General features: G+C 39.1%; 1 pseudogene; it reads right to left on the reverse strand.

The window, feature by feature from the left end:
• Nucleotides 1-19,155: 19,155 nt before the first annotated feature.
• On the reverse strand, nucleotides 19,156-19,275 carry LOC129881215 (5S ribosomal RNA; annotated as a pseudogene).
• Between the last annotated feature and the right edge of the window lie 4,966 nt (nucleotides 19,276-24,241).

Here is a 24,241-nt window from a genome sequence, read left to right on the forward strand (position 1 = left end):
AGAAGATGACCTAGAAAGTCAAAAAGGGGATAGAGAAAAGATATCCGCACTTGTTCCCTATACACAAAGGTAATCTAAACCCCTACGAGGTAAGTTAACATTCGATGATGAATGTTCTAAAGGGGGAAGGATGTTACACCCCACACTCCTGAGCTCGGAGTGTCTTTTAAGCTTCTTAGAAGTTATCAAGTAAGTCGGATAATCTACTACACTATCACACAACTCTAAGGAAAGAAAAATGCGATAACCTGTGAGAGGGAAGGTTTGAAATAGGGTCATGAGAAGTCGGAAGGAGTTGGAGGCCAAGTAACGAGTCATAGGAATCGATTTACCTACTTAAGTTACTAACTTGGAAGTCTTACATACCTAAGCTACTTGAGTACATACCAAGCTTACATAGCAAGGATTACATAGGTCTTTAAAGTAAGATGAGATTACGAACCCATGAAGAAGAAGTAAGCAAGTGATGCACCTACTTGGACTAAGTAGGTAATGCACCTACTTGACACATGGCAGCACGTGAGAAGTACATATGGTAGAATATCAGAGTGAGACATATTAGCGAGAGGGGGAGACACATGGCAATAAGAGAAGGTGCCACGTGGTAGCCTAGGAAGGTGATATGTGGAAGCAAGTGACCCACTTGCTTGGGGTCAAGTAGGTGACCCACTTACTTGGGGGTGGGACACACTAAGGACACGTGGCAGCCCTTAATTGGTTGCATGGTTACGTTGGTCCAATAAGGGTTGGAAACATATCATCCTATGGGAATGACACATGTCACCTCCTAAGGCAACATATATATGTATGTATTGTGACTAAGGACCTCATTATCTATCCAAAACATTAGCCAAAGGAGAGGAAAAAACGTAGAGAACAAAAAAGAAAGGCAACCACGATTTGGAAGAATTAAGGCAAGTTCTTTAATTTTTCCTCCGTGAATTAATTATCTAAGGTGTTACTCGATCAGGTGGGAGTGTATATATGTATATTACGATGATTACGGAGTCATTTCTTCTTTACACTAGGAAAACTAAGAAAAAGTTGAGAGAAAAACCTAGAGGGCCAAGGAGAGGGGCTATAGGTTTGGTCTCCAAAAGTTGAGCCTCCGACTTTCGTTCCGTGAATTAATTGTTTGAGGTAACCCATGGCTAAATAAAAGTGTTTGATAACAAAAATTCACAATTTGGTACAGCGAAGAAGCGATACAAAATAGTCCGCTAAAGTTTCAGCACGACAAGGAACTTTCGAGGCTAGTTTGGCGAGTTTTGGCAAATTTCAGGTAAGGTAAGACCTTTTCCTTCAATTTAGAAATTATGGTGTTGTTATGAAGTGTTTTACACATTGTTTAAGTGGTTGTAAATATGAAAATTCTGTAAATTGCTCGACGATTCGAAACAAACTAAATTGGAGTCGCTATAGTTAAATTGTAGTTGAAGCAAGGTGTTATGCTTGTGGTTTGCTTCTGGTTGCAGATACACAACCCCTCATTTCGTTTAATTAAAGGTTTTGCAAAATAAAGACTAGAGACCCTATTTCGTTATCGTAATTTTCAGCAAGTTGTTTGGAGCTTATGTTGTGTAATGTTGCCATATTTTATTTGTATATGAGTTGTAGGTTGTTGTTTTTGGTTGGATGTAGTAATTAGGTATAAAATTGGAAATTCGGATAGGGCCTGTTATAGGGGAGGTGCCGCTCGATTTTCATTATCTCCTTAACTAGTTAAAGAACTAGTCAAGAAGACGAGCGAGGAAATGAGTCCTATGAATACCCGTGTGCAACTTAAGATGCTGAAGATTCAGGGATGGTTGATATTCGTATTGCTTCCGTGTTGAATAGGTTCAAAGGAGATGAGGCAAACATGATAAAGAGTAACTCGTAAGAGGTTTGTGAAGCTTTCTCTTGGCATTTTTTGCCATAAGGTCATAAAGCTATCTTTCTTTCCTTTTGGCATGTCTTAGCCTTAGGTGAATTGTATGTGAAATGAGGGGATAATTTCAATCCCAGAACCCCAAGTATGCCTCATAATCCCTATCCACTGCTAGGTATTGAAACTCCTATAAGAATTGAGTTGTTACACCCCGTACTTTGGTACCTTGGAATGCTTCGTAAGCTTCCTAAGTTCTTGGAAGGCTCTTAAGGTTCTTAGAAGTCATCATGTGAGCTAAATAATCTACGACACTATCAAACGACTCTAAGAAAAGGAGAATATGATACCTTATAGTAGAGAAGATTGGAAATAGAGTTATAAGAATCCGGAAGGAATTGGACGCCAAGTAATGAGTCGTAGGAGTCGATTTACCTACGTAAGCTACTAATTTAAAAGTCTTATACGGTTGGGTTGCTTAAGGACATACCAAGCTTATGTAGCACGGATTACATAGGCTCCTAAAATAAGACGAGATTATGAACCCACAAGGAAGGGAAAAAAACGATGCGTGGCAGCCAATGGAGGAGCGATACGTGGCAGCACCTCAAGCAAGTAGGTGATGCACCTACTTAGGGTCAATTAGGTGATGCAGCTGCTTGGGGGTGGACCCCACTGCCACGTGGCAGCCCCTAGTTGACAGCATGATATGGTGGCCAATTATGGCTCGACACGTGTCACCCTAAGGGGATGACACATGTCACCTCCAAGGCAGCCCATATATTTTTGTTGTATGACTCTTAAGGTAAGTTGTTTATCCAAAAGTTCAGCAAACATAAGAGAAAGGAAGAGAGAAAAACGTTAGAGAGCCAAATAACGCAGCCACAGCTTAAGAGAAAAACTAAGGTAAGTTTCTAATTTTCTCTCCGTGAATTAATTATATACGGTGTTTCTCAAGTATGTGGAGGTGTATATATGTATATTACGATGCCTATGAAACCATATTTTCAGTTCTACACTTGGAAAACTAAGAGAAGCTTAAAGAGAAAATGTTAGGGAACAGACCCGTTTTTTAATTAAACTTCTGTTAGTAATACAAATATAACTCCTTGTGTAAGGCTTCGTTTCAAGTGATTCAAGATGTTTTGGAAATATATTTCATAGAGATATAACTTTCATTTAGACTCTAAAACCCAGTTCTGCTTTTCCCTTCTCGAAAAAGGATGGTGAAGCATGGGGGAGCTGCTGCCCAGATTTTGTTTTAGAAATTCTACAAGGACTACTGTTGGTATTTTGGGCATATCATTTTGTAAAAAATTGTCGTAGGGTTAATTCGAAAGTGTATGAGACCCTAAAACACATGTCTATAACTTTCATTGATGATACATACTCTGTTTCCTTTAATTACCCCTTCAAAACTAAGCGACAATACAAGACAGTAGGTTGTCCAAAATTCACATTTTGATAGCTTTGGCAAGTTTTGGCCAATTTTGGGAAAGGTAAGGTCTTTCCTTTCAATTTGAAGTTTATGGTGTTTTTATATGATGTATTACACCCCTTGTATGCTGCTGAAAGTTTAAGAATGTCATAGAAATGCTCGACGTTCGAAATAAACTAAATTGGAATCGCTATAGTTAAATTGTCGTCGAAGTATAAGGGAGATACTGCCCAATTTCCGGTAACTCTTTCAACGAGTTAAGGAACTAGTCGAAGAGGCGAGTGAGGAAATGAGTTATGTGAATACGAAGGTGAAACCAAAGGCGCTGAAAAGTTTAAGGTTGTTGATACTTTACTTTTTTCCATGTTAAATATGTTTGGAGGAGGACGACGTGGACGTGATTAAGAGAAGTTCATACGAGGTATGTGAAGCTTTCTTTTGGCGTGTTTTTGGAATAAGTATGTAAAGCCTATCTTTTCTTTCTTTTGGGCATGTCTTAGATTTAAGTGACAAATGATATGTGTATGAAGCTTGGGGTAACTCTATTCATGAGCTCTGAACATGATTCATGATTCCTAATTCATAATTCATATTCACTGTTGAATATTAAGACTCTTAAAGTAGTTAAGCTTTCATTCCTCAAGTCTTCTATATGTTGAAAAGTAGTGTATGTAAAGTTATTCTTCCTCTCTTTTGGCATGACTTAGATGTAAGTATTATGTATATGATGTTTGAATTTATTCTACTCTTAAAACTCTGAGTGTGAGTTAAGGCTCTTGTTCACTTTCTACTGATTAGAACTCCTATAACAAGTTGAGTCATTACTTTTCAAAGTCTTCCATGTGATAGGAAATAGTACATGTAAATCTTGTCTTTTCCTACTTCTAGAAAGACTGGAAGAGAGGTACTATAGAACATGGATTTGGAGATAGCTCCATTTATAGATTTGGACGTAACTCATAACTTGTACCCACTTCTGAATGATAAGGACCTTAAAGTAGTTGAACTACGACCCTTAAGCCTCCTATAGGTTGAATAGTGTTGGGATGTGTAAGATCCTATACCTAGGGGATCTTAAACATGCTTTAGGATGATATATGTTGGATGTTTGATATTTTACAGAGTTTTATGTACACATATATGCATTATGATATATATGGATCGGGCCAAACGTACCTCGGCATATTTTGTTATGTAATGATCGAATCGTACGTTCCATGGCATGTTATGTTATTTATGGATCGGGTCGTCATACCTCGGCATTATTATATGATATATAGATCGGGCCGTCGTTTCTCGGCATTATTATATGATATACGGACCGGGCCGTCGTTCCTCGGCATTATTATATGGTGCATGGATCGGAACATCGTTCCTCAGAATATACTTTCTATATATATGGATCAGGTTGTACATCCCACAGCGTTAATGGCATATATATACCTATCATGATAGACGATGTGATCATAACACCGAGTCCCCAAGCGGGCCGGATACGGTACATGATATTGGTATACATGACTTTATTTTGTGAGTTGCAGGTACAGTACCCTATTAAATGTTATACTTGGTTTCCTGCATCCTTGTTTCAATTGTTATCTCAGTTATGTTATGCTTATATACTTAGTATATATATATTGTACTGACCCCTCTTTCTTCGGGGGGCTGTATTTCATGCCCGCAGGTACAGATGTTCATTTTGGAGATCCGTCAGCTTAGGAGTTCCTCTCAGCTATGTTGGAAGTGCTCCACTGTTCTGGAGCCTAGGTTTTGATATTGGTCATTTGATGTACATATTTATTTATTCAGGGGTACGGCGGGGGATCTATCCTACCATATGATGTATTTATTATTCTTAGAGGTCTGTAGACATGTATATGTGGGTTATTTATGAGTTTGTTTCGACTGTGCCTAATAGCATGTTGTAAACATTTTTATGCTATGGCAGCCTCGTCGGCTCGCGTGCCCCTTCATGATATGATACAAATGAAATAGGCTACATGTTTACGAAAAAGTTTTAAACCATTGAGGTTTTTGTGTATAGTATCACATCACACATGGTTCAACTTAAGTGTAGCTGATAGGTATGTATATGGGGGCCCAGGTTGGACCCCAGTCGCGGCCTACGGGGTTGGGTCTTGACAGAAGTAGTATTAGAGCAGTTCGTCCTCAGAATGTCTATAGACCGTATCTAGTAGAGTCTTGTTTATCGGTATATTGTTCACCACATCTATAAATAGGAGGCTATAGTGCATTTAGGATGTTTCTTTCTTTCATATCTAGAATCATGCGATAGAGCTGAGTCATAGAAAATGAAATCCCTCATAATAACTTGTGATTTCAGCAGAAGGAAAATATCGATAGAAGAAAGTAACTAACGATACTGGAAGTTACAAAGCACGCAGGTAAGCAAAGTCACGAAAGACAAATGGCAGGTAAGGTGTTTCAATACAACTGATATATAAAGTTGGAAAATGAAAGGAAAAGTATATAGGAAAGTTTAACAGGTGCAGTTCGAGGGGACATACGAGGTAAGTCCATTTTCATACTGCTAATGTGGGTGCCCTGTGTGGCTGCGATATGATACGATACGAATATATATATATGTGCCCTGTGAGGCATTGTTGGTATTTTTTGCGTGCAGGTGTTGAGATAGTAAAAAAATACAGAGGAAACTCTACCTAAATTTTCTTAGACATACAAAGAGAATGAGATACAGGGCTGTAGTATGTCTTGAAAGGTTGTGCTCGCAACAATGATGAGATTTGACTAAACGAGTATGGATGACCTCGAGAAATAAGTTAATTGCTGAATTAATGGAAATAGAAACTAGGAGGTCGATACTAGTATAGTAGAACAAAGTTGGAAAGGACCTATAAGCTAAAGAAGATGACTTACAGAAGACTGATAGATCGGGATAAAATGATATAGTAAGGCATCGTCTGAATTGATACATAGGGATAAACTATGATGAGTTATAGTTGAAAGAAGTAACAATATGATTACAACAAGAGTACAAGGGAAAAAGTATTATGACGGAAGTGAAGTGTTAATAAGACAGCTTGTGAAATATTAAGTATAAGACTAACTAAGAAGGGTAAGTAGCCCATAGTAAGAATCGTGAAGAAGGTCAAGCAGTGTTATACTATGGGACTGAATGCGAACAAGGTACCATGTGAATATAACAAAAACCGTTATGAGAATAAGTAAAGCTTAGTAAGGAAATAACTAGAAGGTATGACGTGGTCTATACGAATAGAATGTAAAGATAGGTGTGAAAAGGAAAAGCAAGCTATGGAACAAATAAGGAAGATTTATCAAGTTCTGTAAGGAAAGTTTCGAACAAAGGTTGTGTGATGACGAAAAGGGTAGCTAGTGCAAGGAAATAAAGAGTAATATGGAATTCCTCGTGCCCAACAAAAATGGATATGAGCTGGAGGAATAATAGAGAAGTTCTAATATAGGCGTTCAAGACAGATGTGATTAATTAAGTATGAGTATCGAACAAAAAGGGAAATAAACAGTTATAAATTGAAGGTATAGTATGATGAAAGGGTGATAATAAAAGGCACTACTACTATGAAGTTGATATGGTTTTGCGCAGGATTAGAAGTGAGCCTTAAGCACACGACAAAGGTGAAAGCTCAGGAGGCATATGAAAGTATTGTGTATACGTGATTCCACCTAGATGATTAGTGAGATCCTGCAAGGAGAGGGAATAGCGATTGGCAGGACAACTACTGCATTATGAGGTTACTAGAAGAATAAGTGATATCCACTGGAATAAGGTCAGTCTAATGATGGAGCTTGAAACACGAATCATCAAAGTATAAGTACTCTCGAGTGGAGAATTTGAACCAATTACGAGCCACGCTAATTACTGATTGGGATGAATTGAATGTGGCTTTGAATGCACTGCTACATTATGGATATTACTCGAGTATCAACCATTAGATGAGATTTTATACGATACATTGTGAATATTAAAGCACCCTATAGTTTTGCTAGGGTTTCCTATAAAGGCAACCTAACGTATGGATGATTTAACAGAAAATATAGGTATGGTGCGATACATTAAATATGTTGGAGTAGAATTATTTGCGTATGAAAAGTTGAAACTAAACGAAAGATGACATGGGTACACCGTAAAAGGGGGGGAAGTGGATGAGAGAAGTACAAGCGTAAGAGAAAATCAACTGACGCTATCGTATATAAATGGGAACGCTTAAACTTCAAACGAGACCCCATAAGGGATGGACGCAATTATACCTGCACTAGTGCACCGAATTCCGTCAAAAATCCAAAGTTAATTGTGCTTGGGTGAGAGTAGCACTGGGATGGGTGACCCCCTAGGAAGTGAAAAAGGAAACGAAACAAGAATGACAAAAAGAGATTGTAAGTGCGTGTTAGTACAACAGAGTAAGCCAACAATAGAAAAGATTATGACTAAATTGGAATGCCCCTAGTGCAAATGGCACAAGAATAATTGTGCAGCTTATGAGCATTGGCATACTAAGAGTAAGAGCAAGTGATTACTTGATAAAAAGAATTCAGTAATAGCAATGTGATTGCCATACTTAGAATTTATGCAAGAAAAGTGTAAAATGGTTCGAGGCAGAACTATTAAGATCTAATCGGTATTAAGGACAAAAGCCATGGCGAAGCCCTGACCTCGACTGAAGGAGGTAAGCCGCTAGTATAGCGATGTTAAGGCATTTCCTAAATTACTCTAAGTACCTACACATGTTTGTATAAGAATTACAATATAATGTATGGTAATAAAACTGGAAAGAAGATCTAAGTAAAAGTGCAGGATAGTATACCTAAAGTGTTAGAAGTTGGATTAAGAGCAGTTGTATAATAGCTTAAACGAAGTGGATCATCAGAGGCTTGACAGTCTATTCAGGAGGTTGGGAATCCCGACTCGAAAATGGAAGTCAATTTAGGTATGTTATAGTGCAAGCTGACCTCGCACTCTACGAAAGTATAAGTTTATATGGGTTATGATAGATAAAGCTGCCTATGAGTAGGACCTACTGTTCGGTTTGAAACAATACATTCAATTTTCATAGATCAATGCTTCGCAAGAATATAAACGACCCTCCCAAAATATTTCACGTGGAGGAGGTCTACGTAACAAGGAGTTATCCTACGAGGGGAAATCTATTGCCATCTTGGATTGATAGATTAAAAGGGTTGCGAACTAAGGATGTAGCTTTTGTCAAGGTGCTGTGGCGGAATAAGAATCATGAAGAAATAACCTGGGAAGCTGAAGAAGACATGAACCACAGGTATTCCTACCTATTCCTGATGTCTACAGGTAAACCCCACTCCTGGAACTCGTATATTAATTATGTTATACCCCGTACTTTTATGCTTCAGAACGTCTTCTTAAGCTTCTTGAAAGATGTCCCGTGATCCAAATTATCTAAAACATGATTAAATAACTCTAAGGAAGGTAGGACATGACGACCCTTGAGAGTGAAAGTTGGAAATAGGTCTATAAGGATTTGAAATGAATTAGAGGCCGAGAAATAAGTCGTAGGACTCGACTTACTTACGTAAGCTACCAACTTGGATGACTTACATAACTAAGCCACTGGAGTACATGTTGAGCTTACGTAGCAAGGATTACATGGGCTCCTAAAGTAAGACAAGATTACGAACCCACGGGAGAGGCGGAAGGAGGCGTAGCGCCTACTCGGAAGCAAGCAGGTGATGCACCTACTTGGATCAAGTAGGTGATTTCTACGACATTCTTAAACTTCCAGCAGCATACAAGGGGTGTAATACACCATATAACAATACCATAAACTTCAATTTAAAAGGAAAGGCCTTACCTTACGTTGAACTTGTCAAACTCACCAAAACTATCCAAAATGTGAAATCTGGACAGCCCACTATCTTGTATTGTCGCTTAGTTTCGGAGGGGTAATTGAGGGAAACAGGATTTGTGGCCTCAATGAAAGTTATAGACATGTGTATAAAGGTCGTAAAAAATTTTGAATTACCCCTACAGCAATGAACGAAAATATATGACCAAAATACTCACAGCTGTCCGTGTAGGATTTCCAAAACACAATCTGGGCAGCAGCTTCCCCATGCTTCACCACCATTTGTCGAGCAGAGAAAATCAAAACTGGGTTGTAGAGTCTAAATTAAAGTTATATACCTATGATATATCTTTGCAAAACATCTTGAATCACTTAAAACGAAGCCTTACACAAGGAGTTATACTTGTTTTACTAACAACACTTTAATTCAAAAACGGGTCTCTTCCCTAGCGTTCTCTTTAAGCTTCTCTTAGTATTCCAAGTGTAGAACTGAAAATATGGTTCCGTAGGCATCGTTATATACATATATACACCTCCACGTAGTTGAGGAATACCGTAGATAACTAATTGACGGAGGAGAACTGAAGAACTCACCTTTAATTCTTCTAAACCATGGCTGCCTCCTCCCCTTCTTCTTCTCCACGTTTTTCTCTCTATGTTTTGGGCTGATTTTGGATAAATAATGACTTAAGAGTCATTAGCATACAATATATGGTTCCATAGGAAGTGCCACGTGTCAGCCCCTAAGGGTGACACGTGTCAAGCCCTTATTGGGCCACGAATCCATACCTAGCCTCCAAGGCTGCCTTGTGACGGTGTGGGACCCTCCTCAATCAGCCCAAAACATAGAAAGAAAAACATGGAGAAGAAGAAGGGGAGGAGGCAGCCATGGTTTAGAAGAATTAAAGGTGAGTTCTTCAATTCTCCTCCGTCAATTAGTTATCTACAGTGTTCCTCAACTACGTGGAGGTGTATATGTGTATATAACGATGCCTACGGAACCATATTTTCAGTTCTACACTTGGAATACTAAGAGAAGCTTAAAGAGAACGCTAGGGAACAAACCCGTTTTTGAATTAAAGTGCTATTAGTAAAACAAGTATAACTCCTTGTGTAAGGCTTCGTTTTAAGTGATTCAAGATGTTTTGCAAAGATATATCATAGGGATATAACTTTAATTTAGACTCTACAACCCAATTTTGATTTTCTCTGCTCGACAAATGGTGGTGAATCATGGGAGAGCTGCTGCCCAGATTGTATTTTGGAAATCCTACACGGACAACTGTGAATATTTTGGTCATATATTTTCGTACAAAATTATTGTAGGGGTAATTCAAATTTTTTTACGACCTTTATACACATGTCTATAACTTTCATTGAGGCCACAAATCCTGTTTCCCTCAATTACCCCTCCGAAACTAAGCGACAATATAAGATAGTGGGCTGTCCAGATTTCACATTTTGGATAGTTTTGGCGAGTTTGACAAGTTCAACGTAAGGTAAGGCCTTTCCTTTTAAATTGAAGTTTATGGTATTGTTATATGGTGTATTACACCCCTTGTATGCTGCTGGAAGTTTAAGAATATCGTAGAAATGCTCGACGTTCAAAATAAACTAAATTGGAATCGCTATAGTTAAATTGTCGTAGAAGGATAGTGTTGTTCGTGTGAGGTGCTGCTGCAAGGGTGTGATGTGTTGTTGCATGACCTAAATATGTTCTAATGTAGGTTAGGGTGCTTCTGGTAAAATCCACACTACCCCTCGTTGCGTATAATGAAAGGCGTTACAAAATAAAGGCTAGACGCCCTATTGTGCTACCGTATTTTTGAATAGGTCGTTCCGAGTATATGTTGTATATTGTTAGTGTGAATTGTTGCAGGTTGTTGTTTTTGGTTGGCTGTAGGTCTTAGGGACCTAATTGGAAATTTGGATAGGGCATATAATAGGGGAGGGGCTGCCCAATTTTCGTCGACACCTTAGCGAATAACAGAACTAGTCAGGGAACGACTAAGGAAATAAATTCTATTAATACTAAGAATTAACCTAGGGTGCTGAAAAGTAAAAAGGGTTGATATTCATACTATTTTCGTGTTAAATAGGTTTAGAGGACGACGAGACAAGTCGGGCTAAAAGCAGTCAACTAGAGGTATGTAAAGCTATTCCTTCTTTTGGCATGTTTTGGTATAAATATGTAGAGCCTATCTGTTCTTTCTTTTGGACAATTGTTAGATCTAAGTGAAAAGTGATATTTGTATGAAGCTTGGGGTAACTCTATTCATGAGCTCTGAACATGAGTCATGATTCATAATTCGTGTTCACAGTTGAATGTTAAGACTCTTAAAGTAGTTAGGCTTCCATTCCTCAAGTATTCTATATACTGAAAAGTAGTGTATGTAAAGTTTTTCTTCCTCTCCTTTGGCACGACTTAGATGTAAGTATTATGTATATGAAGTTTGATGTTATTCCACTCTTAAAATTCTGAGGGTGAGATAAGACTCTTGTTCACTTCCTACTGATTAGAACTCCTGTAACAAGTTGAGTCATTACTTTTCAAGTCTTCCATGTGATAGGAAGTAGTGCATGTAAAGCTTGTCTTTTCCTTCTTCGAGAAAGACTAGACTAAAGGTTCTATAGGACATGGATTTGGATATAGCCCCATTTATAGATTCTGGATGTAACTCATGACTTGTACCCACTTTTGAATGATAAGGACCTTAAAGTAGTTGAACTACGTCTCTTAAGCCCCCTATAGGTTGAATAGTGTTGGGATGTGTAAGCTCGTATATCTAGGGGCTCTTAAACATGCTTTAGGATGATATATGTGGGATGTTGGATATTTTATAGAGTTTTACGTACACGTATATGCATTATGATATATATGGATCGGGCCGGACGTACCTCAGCACATTTTGCTATGTAAGGATCGGGTCGTACGTTCCACAACAGATTATGCATTATACGGATTGAGCCGTCGTACCTCGGCATTATTATGCATTATATGGATCAGGACGTCGTACCTCGACATTATCATGTAATAGATGGATCGGGCCATTGTACCTCGGCATTATCATATGACATATGGATTGGGCCATCGTTCCTCGACATGTGCTTGCTGTATACAGGAATCGGGTCGTACGTCCCACAGTGCTAATAATATGCATATGCGTATCATGATAGATGATGTGTTTGTAGCACCGAGTCCCCGAACGGGCCGGATACGGTACGTGATAATGGTATACATGACTTTATTTTATGAGATGCAGGTACAGTACCCTATTAAATGCTATACTTGGTTTCCTGCATCCCTGTTTTAGTTGTTATCTCAGTTATGTTATGCTTATATACTCAGTACATGTATCGTACTGACTCCCCTTTCTTTGGGGGTCTGCGTTTTATGCCCGCAAGTATAATACAGATTTTGGGAGTCCACCAGCTTAGGATTCCACTCAGCAAGTTTAGAAGAAGCTCCATTGATTCAGAGCCAAGTTTTGGTACCAAACCATCAATGTATATATTTGGTTACACAGAGGTACGGCTGGGGCCCAGTCCCGCCATATGTTGCCGTTCCTATTCTTAGAGGTCTATAGACATGTATGTGTGGGTTGTTTATGAGTTTATTTCGGTTGTGCCTATACGGCACGTTGTAAATGTTTTTACGTTATGGCAGCCTTGTCGGCTTGCATTCTCTTTCATGATACAATATGAATGAAAGAGGCCACAAGTACACGAAAAAACTTTAACTCATTGGGGATTTTGTTAGTAGTATCGCTTTGCTCATAGTTCAATTTGACTACAGTTGACAAATATGTATACGGGGGTCCAGGTCGGACCCTAGTCGCGGCCTACGGAGCTAGGTCGTGACAAATTACTTGAATGAAAATGTATGTTATTGCAATAGAAAGGAATCTCCCTACAATTTGTATAAAGTCTTAAGGGAAGTTTTATTCAACATACGGGGATGAATGATCTAAAGGGGGGAAGGATGTTACACCCCACACTTTCGAGTTCAGAATGTCTCTTAAATTACTTAGACATTATCATGTGAGCTGGATAAGCTACACCATTATCAAACGACGCTAAGGAAAGGAGAATGTGATACCCCATAGTAGAGAAGGTTGGAAATAGAGTCATAAGAATCCAGAAGAAATTGGAGGCCAAGAAATGAATCATGGGACTTGATCTACGTACGTAAGCTACTAATTTAGAAGTCTTATACACTTGAGTTACTTAAAGACATATCAAACTTACGTAGCATAGATTACACGGGTTCTTAAAATAAGACGAGATTATTAACCCACGAGGAAGGGGGGAAAGACGACACGTGGCAACCAATGGAGGAGTGACACGTGGCAGCACCTCAAGAAAGCAGGTGACCCACCTACTTGGGGTCAAGTAGGTGACCCACCTGCCTTCTTGGGGGAGGTGGACCCCACACTATGGGCAGCCCCTAGTTGGCATCATGATACGTTGGCCAATCATGTCTTAACATGTGTCACCCTAAGGGGATGACACGTTTCACCTCCAAGGCAGCCCATATTTAAAATGACTCTTAGCTTCAGTTAATTATCCAAAAACCTATAGCAAAGCACCAAAAACTTCAGCAGCACAAAGAAATGAAAACCCTAAGCTAAGAGAGAAAAGTGTGGCGGCTAGGAGGGAAAAATAGGTAAGTCCCAATTTCGTTCCGTAAATTAATTATCCAGCATATACCACGATGATATGGAGGTATTAGAAGTATAAAATCATGACTTGGTGCAGCCAAAATGGACAGTAAATAGTCCACACCATTTCAGCGCGACTAGAGAAATTCCGAGGCGAGTTTTAGTGAGTTTTGGCTAATTTCGGGTAAGGTAAGACTTTTTCTTTAAATTTGGACTTTATGGGGTTGTTATTTAGTGTATTATATACCTTGTATACTGCTGGAAGTATAAAAAAAAGTCGTCTAAATGCTTGACGATAGAAACAATCGAAAGTGAAGTCGATGTAGTTAAATTGTAGATGAAATGGGGTGTTGTGCATGTGGGGTGCTGCTGCAGGTGTGTGGTGATGTGTTGCAGGGACTAAATTTATTTTAAAAGGGGTGCGGGTGCTGCTGGTTTCATCCACACGGCCCCTCATTTCGTATAATTAGAGGTTTTGCAAAAAAAAGACTAGAAACCCTATTTTGGTATTACAATTTTCAGCAAGTTGGGTGGAGTTTATATTGTGTAATATTGCCATGTTTTACTTATATATGAGCTGCAGGTTGTTGTTTTTGGTTGTCTTTTGTAATTAGGTATGTAATTGGGAATTCGGATAGGGCATATTATAGGGGAGATGCTGCCTAATTTCCGGTAACTCTTTAAACAAGTTAAGGAACTAGTCGAAGAGGCGAGCGAGAAAATGAGTTATGTGAATACGAAGGTGCAACCGAAGGTGCTGAAAAGTTTATGGTTGTTGATACTCTCCTTGATTCCATGTTAAACAGGTTTGTAGGACGACGATGTAGATGTGATTAAGAGAAGTCCATACGAGGTATGTGAAGCTTTTTTTTGGCGTGTTTTTGAAATAAGTATGTAAAACCTATCTTTTCTTTCTTTTGGGCATGTCTTAGATATAAGTGACAAATGATATGTGTATGAAGCTTGGGGTAACTCTATTCATGAGCTCTAAACATGATTCATGATTCATAATTCGTGTTCACTATTGAATATTAAGACACTTAAAGTAGTTAAGCTTCCATTCCTCAAGTCTTCTATATGCTGAAAAGTAGTGTATGTAAAGTTATTCTTCCTCTCTTTTGGCATGACTTAGATGTAAGTATTATGTATATGAAGTTTGAATTTATTCCACTCTTAAAACTCTGAGTGTTAGGTGGCTGGAAGTGTGTAAATATCATTGGAACCCTTGACGTTCGGAATAAACTAAATTGAAATCTCCATAGTTGAATTGTTGTCGAAATGAAGTGTTGTTCTTGTGAGGTGCTGCTATAGGGGTGTGTCTTGTGGTTGCAGGGTCTAAATATGTTCTAGATGAGGCGGGGGAGCTGCTGGTTGCAGCCATATGACCCCCCTCTTCGTACGGTTAAAGGTTTGGCAAAAATGGAAACTAGAAACCCTATTTTGATATCGTATTTTTGAATAAGTCGTTTGGATTTTATGTTGTATATGGTTGGTGTGAATTATTGCAGGTTGTTGTTGTTGGTTGGCTGTAGGTATTAGGGACTTAATTGGAATTTGGATAGGGCACATTATAGAAGAGGTGCTGCCCAATTTTTGTTAACGCCTTAACTAACTAAAGAACTAGTCGAAGAAACGACTAAGGAAATTGATTCCATTAATATTAAGGTGTAACCTAAGATGCTGGAAAGCTAAGAGTAGTTGATATTCATATTACTTTCATATTGAAAAGGTTCAGAAGACGTTGAGACGATCAGGATAAAGAGTAACTCCCAAGATGTATGTGAAGCTTGTCCCTTCTCTTCTTTTGGCATGTCGTAGAGGTAAGTAAGCAGTGATATAACGCCTAAAGTAATTCCATTCTTAAATGCTCCTTATTCAATTCTGAATATTAAAGCTTGTATAATAGTTTAGCTAATTTCCTTGAATCTTTTATTCACTGAGGACTTAATGAATATACAGATTCCTAGTCATAAAATTATTCGAAGACAAATACTCTGGAGTTCTTGGCGAATAGTCTTACTTTGGTATATGTCTAGGAACCTCGAGATGTAATTAATGTAGCCTCTAATGTCACTTAGAGGGCAGCTAGAACGACTATACTGTTATTCAAATTCTTAGACAATAACTTAGTCCTCTTATACAGATGAGTCTCGGATAATGATTTAAACTGTATTTGGTTTCTCACTACTCTACTCGTGTATACTGTAACACTTATCCACCGAGCCCTTCACTAGACGGCCGGGTACATATGTATATATATGATGATGATATGTTGTAATAAGGTGGCGATGGCACGGGTCTTGATACTGATACTACAGATATGATTCACCGGATCCCTCAAAGGGGCCGGCTATATTGAAAATTTGAGCATGCATGTTTTTGTGATTCACAGAGCACTGGTATATGTTTCTAATTTGATAGTTGGTTCCCCTGCTTCTCTATTTTGGATATACCTCCAGTTGTACTATGTTATGTTTTACATACTCAGTATAAATGTCGTATTGACCCCCTTTCTCAAGGGGGATGCGTTCATGCCCGCAGGTACAGATACAGGTTTTGGAAGTCTGTCAGCTTAGGATTCCATGGAGCTCAGCTGGAAAAGGCTCCATTATATCGGGGCCTAGTTTTTGATGCTGTCCACTGATGTATAATATTATTTTGTCCATTTGGGGGTACGGCGGGGGCCCTGTCCCACCATATGTTGTAATTTATATTTTTAGAGGTCTGCAGACATGTATATGTGGGTTGTGTATGTCAGTTTGATTCATCTGGGTCTACATGATATATGATATATGTTATTATGTTATGGCAGCCTTGTCGGCTTGGGTGCCCTATCATGCTGTGATACAAATAAAAAGGGCTACAGGTATATATAAATATTATCGCCCAGTGGGGCTCTATTACATGATATTGTCTTATTCACAGTTGAATGTGACCACAGCTGATAGATGTGTGTATGGGGGGGTCCAGGTTGGACCCCAATCGCGGCTTACGAAGTTGGGTCGTGACAGAAGTGGTATCAGAGCAGTTCATCCTTGGATTGTCTGCAGACCGTGTCTAGTAGAGTCTTGGTTATTGATGTGTTGCACGCCACATCTATAAATAGGAAGCTACAAGACATTTAGGATGTTACCTTTCTTCTACATCTGAGATCATGCTTTAAATCCGAGTCATAGGAAAATTCCTTATACTAACCTTGGATCTTAATAGAAGGACGACACCAACAGAAGGAAGTAATTCACGACATGGAAAGTTACGAAGAATGCAGGTAAGTAAAGTAAAGTCGCGGAAGATATCAATCGGGTAAGGTATTGAAGTAGAAGTACTATTGAAATGTAAAGTTGAAACTTGAAAGGAAAGCAGACAGAAAGTACAACAGATGCAGTTTGAAGTTGGACATATGAGGTAAGTCCAGTATTTTTATATTATTGTTGACGTTGAAATCCCTGTGTGGCTGCGATATGAGATGAAATTGAAAGCCCTGTGCGGCTGTGATGTGATATGTATATATATATGTTGGTCCTGTGAGGCATTGTTGGTATTTTCTGCGTGTAGGTTTTGGGGTAAGTAAGAAATGTAGAGGAAACTCTGCTGAAATTTTCCCAGAACAAAAAAAAGGGAGTAAAACACAGCTTATAACATGTCTTGGAAATTGATACTGAGTAACCATATTATGCCAAATTAAAGTTGTAAGAGGTACTCTTCAAGTCGTCGATAAGGGACACCCTATTTACTTGGGAAAATTTGTTTCGGAGGAACAAAAGCTTAATTCAGTAGTAAAGTTCAGACCATGGTATTTCCAGCCGTATTTATACTGTAGGAATATAAACAGAAGGCTCAGGGTGAATGATAAGATGTCCCGCAAATGATTTTCACTCTTTTTGCAAAAAAATACCAAGCCCTCAATTTCTATTGTAAATTAGACGAGTTGTTCATAACTCGAAGATAAACTTGGAATGAGAGCAGGAGGGTCAAGTATTAAAATAAGTACTATGATATTTCAGAGATTCTGAGTTCTTTCAACGATGGTTGAAAAATGATTTGTGATAACAGATTATAGTTCTGCACCGACTAATTGGGAAAAAAACTCCTAACAGAAGCATCTCAAGGAGATGTCAGCGACTGACTACGAATTAAAAAAAGGATATGTAAGTATGAATTGAACAGTGTGATATGAGTATGCAGGGATAAAGTGGAACCACTAGTAAGATGCACTTAGTACGCGTTGACTAAGTTAAAGGCCTGCGTTGAGAACGCAGTAAGAGCATGGGGCTTAAGATACAAAAAAAATGACGCGTGTACACAACGTCGCCCTGAAAATAGTGGAACCCTTAAGGGATAGGAATGGCAAACATAAGGAATAAATGGCGCAACTCCTATTCGCCCTAAGAAGCACAGGATATAGGTTGGGATAAAGCTGCTACTCCAGGAAAACCTTATCGTTGGAATATTAACACTGCCTAATTGGAATTAGAATGACTACCAGTGCTAAGTAATTCTTAGAAACGGAAAAGAAGAAGGTGGCCTTGGACGAGTTGTCCCCTGGGCATATTATTCAAGTGTCGATTAGTAGATAAGACATCACATTAGATATGGAAAGGTTCTCATCGCTTCGTAATTTAGTCAAGGCTCCGTACGCGGATAATCAGGTTATAAAATATGCAGATAGACGGAGACATGATGCAGTATCAAATAGATTGGTGAAAGGAATTGGACAAAAATTGAGATTGGACATAGAGATGTAGAATAAAGTACAGACAAATAAAAGTACGAGTACCCTCTAAAGGGGGGAAGTTAATGAGAAAATGGAAGAGTAAGGTGAAGGCAATCAATATGGGAATATATCTGAGATGGACGTCTAAACTTTGCTAAGATATCTTGCCGAACCAAGTTAGAATAGTCCGGAAGCCGCCAATAATTGAATGGAAGCCAGAATGCTACATAAGGCAGTGTTAAGAAGTTTGTGACAAGACCCTGAACAACATAACACTAGAAGGCGGATGCGTATAAAAATAAAAAAGTGTAACCATGAAAGGATATCAACCAACTTAAGAGACATTACGAAGGATAATGATAGCATGCTAGACCAAAAGCCAAAATATTGATTATAGCATTAGTCGCAAATGATGTTGCGATAGATAAATAACCATAGAAAAAGGAATAGAAAGCCTCCTGTGGTAGAAAATGAGAAGAACACAAAGTGAATAGAGGATAGTGAAGCTAAAGGTCTACGCCGATACTGGATGCAAGATAACAGACGAAAGGACAGGGCAAAACATAAAGACTCGCGAGACAACACTAAGGTAAATCTGGAACTGAGTTGAGTGCCCCACACATTATAGCAAGGATTATAATGAAACGCGACACGAAGACTTCCTAGGGAGGTCACCCATCCCAGTATTACTCTCGCTCCAGCACGCTTAACCTTGAAATTCTGATGGAACTTAATGTTTTAGTGCTGGTATGATCACGTAAGATGGAAGAATCGGAACTAGCGGTGGAGGAACAACATGAGATTATGTTCCTGGAATACTATACATTACGCTAAGGCAATTGTGACAAGGGCTTAAGCAAAATAAGAAGGATTAGCCAATTGCTAACTAACGACAGATTCAAATGCCACAGCTCTTCAACATAGTACCAGTTAATGAGAGAAAAACCACAGAATGACTATATGGGCCAGTGGGCGAGGGAATTTCGACACCGCTTGGCAGCCAACTCTGAGGGCGAAAAAAAAAACCAAAAAGGTAAGGGTACTAATTGATATAATTTGTGGAAGTCAGGAAGTAATACCCAAAGTCGGAAATTCCATAATATGACCAGGACTACACGACTCATTCGACACTCCATCGATAGATGCCTCTGAAGGGAATGTTACCCTTGGATTAACGATATTGGCCCCTTCTCTATTGAGCAAAGGCTACCTACTCAGTCAAGAAGGTGTAAAATTATAGGGTGAAGAAATGGTAAGACCTTACGGAGTCCCCATAGCTAATATACCAGGCAGAGAAGCCCAAGTTACAATTAACTACCGAGAGATGCGAGGATAGGTTAAGTCAAACTATTGAGATAGAATTGGTACTACGGGTGACATAATACATGGCCACAATTGGGCCAAAGAGCTCCCCCGACATCAAATGTAGGATAAGGGAGGAAAAAAAAGCAGAGTAAAACATGAGGACTAGCGAGGTAACGCTAGGATACTTCTTGTACCCTCTCATATTCGTGTGAAGGTAAAGAATGACACAAGATAATGGGTCTAGAAGGTTACAAGTGGGGGTAAGGAAAGTGGTGAAAGAGTTTAAACGAAACGGGCAGAACTAGCTGGTTACTATAGGGTGGCAAGTATATATGCCAAAATTCCGTCAGAATTATACCAGATCATGTTAGATAAAGCACAGAACGACTATGAGAGACATTACACGAGAGGGCTGCAGCATTATTCAGTAGCCAACCCTAAGGATTGAAAAGCAGAACCCAAAAGATAGAATGCCAGTTAAAGTTCTGGAAAGAGTCGAAAAGGACTATATGAGGCTAACGATTCCCAAGTTATCAACGTTATTACGCACCCATTTTATACTCTATAAGAGTAGGGTGCTATATGGGTTATTGTGTGTAGGCTAATGAATCAGCCCATTTGCTTCCAATCAAGAGCACCTATACTGCTGAAATTAGGGGGAGTTATAGAACATGGAGAATGGTAAGGTTTCGTGAGGTTTCCTAGTTAATATCTCAAATAGGGGGACTTTGATTATGGTTAACGTCTAGAGATCAGTCCAAGAAAAAATTAGGAGCACAGACAGGTCTTCGTACCGTATTTTTCCCCGAGCTGTTGAACAGACTAAGCATACTATTATATGGTTGGCTTTAGGAGCAACTGAGATGATCGTCCACCACTTATTAAGATTACCTAGCATAATGGCTATACTCTGGTATCCCAATGCTCCGTACAAGACTGGTAGAATAAGACATGTAAGTCCCCTATAGGATGGGTAGATGTTAGAAAGACTAAGCTAAGAAGGCCCCGACATGATTAAGCAAGCTATTGACTAAAAACCTAGAGTCAGCGGGAATGATATACAGATTACCGACGTCGACATACAGAGTTCAAGTTGATGATTGGATATTCATAATAGGGTCACCTAGAAAAGGAACTTGACCCAGAATATATTAGATTGTATCAAGTTACGCATAAGGTGGGCAACGTGACTGGTAAGTTGAGCTTACCACCTCATTTGGAAACTATACGCCCAGTCCATCAGATAAGAATGCTTCGCAAGGGTACTGACCAGTCACCCAGGGTATTTTCCATAGATGAGGTCCAGGAGATGAAACCTCGTGAGGAAAAACCTATCGCCCTCTTAGATCGGCAAACTGGAAGATTGTAGACTAAAGACGTGCCTTCCGTTAAGATATAGTGGAAAAACCAAAACCAGAAAGAGGATGACCGGGGAAACTAAAAAGAACATGAAACGCAAGTATTCGCACCTGTAACCGATGTCTACAAGTAACTCCAACTCTTGAGCACTTGTATGTTAATAATATAGGTGGAAATGTATGTGATAGCATAAAGGAAAGGAACCCCTCTATAATCTAAATAAGGCCTTAAAGGAAGTTGCATTTAACATTCGGGGATGAATGTTCTAAAGGGGGGAAGGATGTTACACCCCACATCTTTGAACTCGGAAGGTTCCTTAAGTTACCTAGAAGCTAGTATGTGAGCCACTTAAGTTACGACCTTATTGAACGGCTCTAAGGAAGGGAGAATGTGTTACCCCATAGTAGAGACGGTTGGAGACGAAATCATAAGAGTACGGAAGGAATTTGAGGCCAAGTAATGAGTCGTAGGACTCGATTTACCTATAAAAGCTACCAACTTGGAAGTCTTACATACTTAAGCTATTGGAATACGTACTAAGCTTGCATAGCATGGATTACATAGGCTCTTAAAATAAGATGAGATTACAAACCCACGAGGGAGAAAAAATTTTTGGACACGTGGCAGCCTAGGAGGGTGACACATGGCAGCACCTCAAGCAGGCAGGTGACCCACCTGCTTGGGGGAGGTGGACCCCACTACCACATGGAAGCACCCCATTGGCCGCATGGTTGAGGTGGCCCAATAAGGGCCTGAAACGTGTCACCCTTGGGAGATGACACATGTCACCTCATATATATATGTATTATGTGACTACTCCCTTGTTCATTATCCAAAAATCAGTCCACAACATAGAGAGAAAACATGAGAGAGAGGCAGCCATGGCTTTGGAAGCTCAAAGGTAAGTTTTCTCAATTTTCTTCCGTGAATTAATTATCTATGGTGTTCCTCAACCATGTGGATATGTATATATGTATCTTAAGATTTTTACGAAACCAAAACATCAGCTTTACAATTGGAAATTTGGAAGAAAAAGAAGAGGGAAAACGTTAGAGGCAAGAGAGGAGGGGCTACGGGTTTGGCTATTGGAGGTAAGCCTCCGAGTTTCATTCTGTGAATTAATTAATTATGGTATTCCGTGGTTATATGAAGATGTTTAATAATGAGAAAATCCAATTTGGGGCAGCGAGGAAGTCACACAAACAGCCCGTTCAAGTTCATTGCGTTTGAAGAAATTCCGAGTGGCGCTTTGATGGTTTTGGCCAATTTTGGGTAAGGTAAGGTTTCTTCTTTAAATTTGAGCCCTATGGTCTTGTTATAGAGAATGTTACACACCCTATAGGTGACTGGAAGTGTGTAAATATCATTGGAATCCTTGACGTTCTGAATAAACTAAATTGAAGTCGCTATAGTTGAATTGTTGTCAAAATGAAGTGTTGTTCTCATGAGGTGCTGCTGCAGGGGTGTGGCTTGTGGTTTCAGGGTATAAATATGTTATAGATGAGGCGGGGGAGCTGATGGTTTCATCCACATGACCCCCCGCTTCATACGGTTAAAGGTTTGGCAAAAATAGAAAGTAGAAACCCTATTTTGATATCGTATTTTTGAATAAGTCATTTGGAGTTTATGTTGTATATGGTTGGTGTGAATTGCTTCAGGTTGTTGTTGTTGGTTGGATGTAGGTCTTAGGGACCGAATTGGAAATTTGGATAGGGCACATTATAGGGGAGGTGCTTCGAAGAAACGACTAAGGAAATTGATTCCATTAATACTAAGGTGTAACCTAAGATGCTGGAAAGCTAAGAGTAGTTGATATTCATATTACTTTCATATTGAATAGGTTCAGAAGACGATAAGACGATCAGGATAAAGAGTAACTCCCAAGAGGTATGTGAACCATTTCCCTTCTCTTCTTTTGGCATGTCATAGAGGTAAGTAAGCAGTGATATAACGCCTAAAGTAATTCTATTCTTGAATGCTCCTTATTCAATTCTGAATGTTAAAGCTTGTATAATAGTTAAGCTAATTTCCTTGAATCTTTTATACACTGAGGACTTAATGAATATACAGACTCCTAGTCATAAAATTATTCGAAGACAAATACTCTAGAGTTCTTGGTGAATAGTCTTACTTTGGTATATGTCTAGGAACCTCGAGATGTAATTAATGTAGCCCCTAATGTCACTTAGAGGGCAGCTAGAATGACTATACTGTTATTCAAATTCTCAGACAATAACTTAGTCCTCTTATATAGTTGAGTCTCGGATAATGATTTAAACTCTGTTTGGTTTCTTACTACTCTACTCGTGTATACTATAACACTTCTCCTCTGAGTCCCGGGTCGGTTATCAGATTCGTGCAATTTACTGTATTATCCACCGAGCCCTTCACTAGAAGGCCGAGTACGTATGTATATATATGATGATGATGTGTTGTAATAAGGTGGCGATGGCACGGGGCCTGATACTGATACTATAGATATGATTCACCGGATCCCTCAAAGGGGCCGGCTATATTGAAAATTTGAGCATGCATGTTTTTGTGATTCACAGAGCACTGGTATATGTTTCTAATTTGATAGTTGGTTCCCCTGCTTCTCTATTTTGGATATACCTCCAGTTGTACTATGGTACGTTATACATACACAATATATATGTTGTACTGGTACGTATGTATATATATGATGATGATGTGTTGTAATAAGGTGGCGATGGCACGGGGCCTGATACTGATACTACAGATATGATTCACCGGATCCCTGAAAGGGGCCGGCTATATTAAAAATTTGAGCATGCATGTTTTTGTGATTCACAGAGCACTGTTATATGTTTCTAATTTGATAGTTGGTTCCCTTGCTTCTCTATTTTGGATATACCTCCAGTTGTACTATGTTACGTTTTACATACTCAGTATATATGTCGTATTGACCCCTTTTCTCGAGGGGGCTGCGTTCATGCCCGCAGGTACAGATACAGGTTTTGGAAGTCTGTCAGCTTAGGATTCCATGCAGCTCAGCTGGAAAAGGCTCCATTATATCGGGGCCTAGTTTTTGATGCTGTCCAC

Source organism: Solanum dulcamara, chromosome 2 (assembly GCF_947179165.1).
Source record: "Solanum dulcamara chromosome 2, daSolDulc1.2, whole genome shotgun sequence".
NCBI lineage: Eukaryota > Viridiplantae > Streptophyta > Magnoliopsida > Solanales > Solanaceae > Solanum > Solanum dulcamara.